This window comes from Solanum tuberosum, unplaced genomic scaffold, assembly GCF_000226075.1.
Source record: "Solanum tuberosum cultivar DM 1-3 516 R44 unplaced genomic scaffold, SolTub_3.0 scf00161, whole genome shotgun sequence".
In the NCBI taxonomy this organism is placed as follows: Eukaryota; Viridiplantae; Streptophyta; class Magnoliopsida; order Solanales; family Solanaceae; genus Solanum; species Solanum tuberosum.
Genome location: NW_006239086.1, coordinates 1,132,373 through 1,138,372, shown reverse-complemented (window position 1 = coordinate 1,138,372; position 6,000 = coordinate 1,132,373).

The following is a 6,000-nucleotide window of genomic DNA, read 5'->3' as shown; positions in this document are numbered from 1 at the left end:
AGCCCCCCCCCCCCCCCGAGTAATCGATCCCACACGGTAAGCAAGAAATCTAGTTCGGAAGAATAAAAATATGCGGTTGCGAAAGTATAGAAGTCAAAAAGTATGAAATAAAGGAGATCTTTGAATTTAAAAATGGTTTGGCCTTTTGACCCTTCAGTTTGCGCGCTAGTCGCCGACACTTACTTGCATCGCCGACCCACTCGACTATGCGCCGAGTAGAAATTTAGCCCACCGAGTTTTACAGAATCTCCAGCAAGTTAGTTGATTCAAATGACAGTCAAAGTTTGGCTCGCCGACCTGTTCGGCGAGTGGCCGAATGGACCTTCGGCTCGCTAAACTACTCATTTTCCCAAAATTCCAAATTTTCAACATGCACATTCAACAACCGTTATTCAAACACAATATTAAAAACATCAAAAACTTGGGTTTCCTCCCAAGAAGTGCCGTATTTAACGTCGTGGCACGACGAAGATACCCTTTCAAGGTTCATTCTTGGGATTGGCCATGGTGTCACTCGGTAATCCTCTTTTTGGCCTTGGATTCAAATGAGTCAAAATTTGACCCATTTGTGTCTCCAGCTGCTTGATGGAAACCGAGTGAGAAGTAACCATTTGATTAAGAGTTAAAACGTCATCTTTCATTTCTTTTAAAACATTGTCTGACCCTTCCACTTTGTTGATAATGCATGAAAGCATATCTTCAGTGATGAAACTTTTCTGGTCAACCCTCTGCTCTTTTGGTTTTTGACGCTCAATGGGAGGTACATATCTCTCTTTGTCCCCGTCTTTCTCCTTTGAATTATTTCCACGATCACACCATTCCCTATCACGGTCTCTCCAACCGTCATCGCGCTCTGTATTATAACCTTGATTGCCGCCCGACCTTGGATAGTTCAGACAGAAGCCTCCACCTTGATTTGCAAGTAAACTCACTTCCTCATTATATAGAGCCTCAAAGTGTGCATCATCGGGCTTCACCCCACTGACACCAACAACATTCATATCTTTAGAACCATTACCCATGACATGTTTTGACAACAAATCCATTTGGATTATCATCTTGGCCATGTTTTGATCTCGTTCTTGGTCCTTTTAAATTTGTTTCTTTGTCATCCTAAAGGTCAAAGGAGACACTTGATCCTCTATTGTGTACCAAGTCCAATTGATTTTGGTCATGCTATCAAGCAAAGTGGATGAAACTTCAAATAGTTGTTGCATGATTCCTCCTTGAACAAGTTGATCAGCCACGCCTTTGTTGACCGAATTTAGACTCCGGTAGAAATGTTGGAACAAGACGTTGTTCGGGAGTCCATGAGTCAGACATAGTAGAAGCAAATTTTGAAAAGGTAGCCACATCTCATAAATTTTCTCACCATCCAAAAGTTTGAAACCTTGGATATTGTCTCTTAATGACATCATTCTCGAAGGAGGAAAGAACTTGATGTAGAACGCTTCAGTAAGTTCATTCCAAGTGGTAATTGAGTCCCTCGGTAGGTCGGCTAACCACTTGGTAGCCTCTCCCATCAGAGAAAAAGGGAACAATCGAAGTTGAACTGACTCTTGGGATATGTTCTTGAATGAGAAGGGTCCACAAACGTCTAGGAAGTTCCAGATATAGTCATGGGGATCCTGATGAGCCAAGCCTCTAAACAACCCTTTCATTTGTAATAGTTGCAACATCGTGCTTGTCACGTGGAACATCGCATTTCCCACGATTGATACGCTCAAATTACACCCCCCTAAAGAAGTATTAGCGATCGTTATCAAGTAAAGAACCCAACTTGTAGGTTGGGGTGATCCCACGAGGAATATGGTTTAGACTTAAACTTAACTCACAATTATCGCTTTTTAGTCAAACTATTTCCGAAAAAAGTAACAGGGGGTTTGTTGTAAATAAGTAACAAATTACTAATTAGAGTGATTAAGTAACAAGTAAACAAGATTCACAATTTGAATTATCAATATAAGATGGAAATTAGGGTATATGTGTTCCCCACAAGCTCTTAACGCAGTAATCCTAATAATAGTAATCCTATCATAGTGTTTGACATGCAAGGTTGGTAAGTTAGGTATCCCTAAGTGATTGGTCCTCAAAGTAGGGAATTTCACTACGCAACATGGTCCGTCTACGGGTGTATGCTTTACTAACCCTTACCTTTACCCAGATTAGTCATCATATCAATTTAGTTTTGTTTTCACCCTCACTTCAATCGAAATCAGACTATTAGATAGCATCCACTAAATCTCTGTTGTTTAATCCTTTTCTCATTCACTACCTCCTTGGTCCGGCAAGTAGGAACGAGGCGAGTTTTAACGTTTGCAACTGTTAAAAAGACTTCTAAACGAAAGAATTAACAATACATGCATAAACACTATTCAATAATTACTTAATTATTACTCATACTTTGTTATTGCTCATGGTTCCCACAACCCTAGTTGTGGATTTAGCTATTCATGCTTGAGAGTTCATAATTTATAATTAGGTTAAAAGAATTCATGAACTTACAATGATAATAGATGAAAAACCAAAATCTTGAATTGAAATTCAAAGTGAATTTTGCATAAACCGATTTCTGGAAATTAAATTGCAAAGTGTTTGCAAAATAGTTCCAAAAGACCAAAACTGAAACCTTACAATAATGTCTAACAAAATAAGAAGAAAAGAACCCTCAAAAGTATCTCTTATAATTGATCTCCTCCCCAAAATAATTATTTCTATAGATTATTTATAGATATAGAAAACTCTAAATAAAATAACTGAGTCCAAACTAAATTAGGAATCCAAAACCGAAATGAATTGAATTCCTTTTTCTTTCCGTGAACCGCCTCAAATTATTTGAGGGGCATTCAATGGCTGCCATGAGGCAGCTTCCAATTCCAATTCCTACTTTACTTGGCTTCATTAATTGCCACGTGGAAGTTTCCTTCTGCAGTTCGCAATTTGCAGCAAATGTGCACCTTATATATTTATATATTATTATATTCAATTTAATCCATTAAGCTTCCTGCTTGATTTTCTTTTTCAACCATTCATCTTTAATTCTTTTTAGCTCCAAACTTCTTCAATTTTACACCAATTTACTTTTACAAATAAAATACATTATTTAGCACAATCCATAAAATTAATAATAAAAAAAGACAAATATAAATAATAAATGGGAGACAAATAATTATTAAAATATACATTTCTGGCCTCACATCAACACCCCACACTTAAACTTTTGCTCGTCCTCAAGGAAACATTAAAACTCATCTAAAAAAAATCATACTAGGAATGTCATCACTTTGGTTGATACAAACAATTAGGTCATAAACCAATTTCAACATATCAAGTACACTTCTCAATCATTATGCATGACATCCAAATAAACAATAAACTTCTAACCTCCTAACCTCAAACAACGACTTTAAACTCATCAAATTTAAGCTTGCTCACCTACTGTCATCAAAGAAAGCTAATAAAATCACATATCAATCATGAAACAAGTGACCTCACAAAAAGAAATAGTCCACACACTCAATTCAAAAGATTGAATATAAATTAAGGACTTCATATCAAGAACAACTCTCACACTCACAAATAAAATTCACATGTTTGCACAAATAACCATAGGCTTTCCCATTATGTACATCTCCACTAATTAAGCATGCTTGAATAGAATGAAATAGGACTTTAACGGGTTGTTATGTAGGCTAGGGGATGGGTAAGAAAACTATATAATAGTGACTTACACTTCCTTAAGCACTTTGAAATTTTAGACTTCATCACCCATTATTATCTTCTCTTATTTTCAGCCCTCTCTTCAACAATTATTTCACAAGTAATGCTCATCATCTTAAGAATGTTTCAATCATTTTGTTTTCTTTTCTCTAGTTTTCCTTCATAATATCCACCCTCAACTTATGTATTTTACATGCGTTAAGGTGCACGATGTCTTGGAAGGACCCATGTCATCATCAAGGTAACTTTTGAAGTAGCCACCCTCAACTTAGGCTTTCAGCCTGAGTTAAAATGCACAATGTCCAAGGAAAGACCAGGGCCAACACAGAGTTTTACAACTTTTCTAGGAAAAAGTGAAATGTGGATCTCAATCATGGGTCATCTTATCTTTTACCTCTTCTTGTTCCATTAGCTACAAACCAAGCATTTCCACCATTTTCTACTTCTGCCATTATTCTCATTTTTCTTCTTACATAGTGCATTAAGAATTTCTTTTTGGCTCAAATAGAATAATGGTATCAATAAAAAGGGATTCAGCTCGATCATGTGGTTTGGAAGAAAAATATAGGCTACAAGGCTCAAAAGGGGGAAACTAGTGATATAATATCTGAAAAGGCTAAAATTTATCAAACAAATCAAAGAAAGCGTATTATCATCTCCTAAACAAAGCAACACTTTTTATTTCGCTTCAATAACATGCAGGGAAAGTTCTAGACTAAGATGCAAAATATGGAATAAGCAAATTCTCACCACACATGGCACAAGTATCAATCAAGATGGATCAATTCCACTTCTAAGAGAGACATTATCATAACAAACTACAAAATAAAATAGGCTATATGCGAAGTCAAAACTATGAGCTTAGGTGTCAAAGAGTCTGCAATTTCCTTATCAATCAAGCATTTACAAGAAAGTACTACTTAAAAATTAGGCCTAAATAGAAAATATCACACCACTTAAAAGGGTCTTTTCATTTCTCTTAAAAAAATAAAAAGAAAATGTATTCCTAAAAAAATAAAAGACACTCGGTTCAAAGGGACTATCCTCAGGAAAAGAACCGAAAACAAAAGTCAAGGAACTCATCCTAAAAAAATAAAAGACTCAATAAAACAGTAAAAACTAGGAGTTCATTCCTCCACCCCACACTTAAAAAGATGCTATGTCCCCAAAGCATTAAATAAAATTTAAAACAAGGGTTAGAAAAACTCCTTGAGGCCTTTAGGCCTAGCTAGTAACATGTTATGTTAATTTTCATCAAGGGTCGTCACCCTACACTTAAGCTCAAACATGCTCCTTTGCTTCAATTTTTTTATGGGTACTCAGACTTTCCCTAATCTGCAAAAACAAGACCAAAGGAAAAAAGTGACACTAATAAAATAAAATAAGAAGTTACACTACTAATTGGGTTGCCTCCCAATAAGCGCTTAATTTAACGTCGCGGCACGACGTAGACACCTTAGTTACTCAAACTTCACCAATATCCCATTCCTCTATCAGACGACAACCTTGACCCTGAGCGGGCACATTAACAACACTAGGAGGTTGAAATTCGGTTCCATCTCCTTGACTCTCTCCAATTGGATTATTGTGTACCCCTTGATTAGCCATATTTCTAACCGTTTTTTCTCAATTCAGGATCGTAGAGGGTCAAGGGTTCGTCTCGACTCCATGTACTTGACATACACTAGAGTTGAAACCTGTAGAAAACAAAAACTAAAGAAAAAACGTAAGGAATTACTTGACTAAATTTCAACAATGTAGTTAGTTTAATCTAAAAGTTGTATTCCCCGACAGTGGCGCCAAAATTTGATACACTCAAATTACACCTCCCTAAAGAAGTATAAGCGATCGTTATCAAGTAAAGAACCCAACTTGTAGGTTGGGGTGATCCCACGAGGAATATGATTTAGACTTAAACTTAACTCACAATTATCTCTTTTTAGTTAAACTATTTCCGAGAAAAGTAACAAGGGGAGGAGGGGGGGGGTGTTTGTTGTAAATAAGTAACAAATTGCTAATTAGAGTGATTAAGTAACAAGTAAACACGATTCACAATTTGAATTATCAATATAAGATGGAAACTAGGGTATATTTGTTCCCCACAAGCTCTTAACACAGTAATCCTAATAATAGTAATCTTATCCTAGTGTTTGATATGCAAGATTGGTAAGTTAGGAATCCCTAAGTGATTGGTCCTCCAAGTAGGGAATTTCACCACGCAACTTGATCCGTCTACGGGTGAATACTTTACTAACCCTTACCTTTACCCCAGATTAGTCA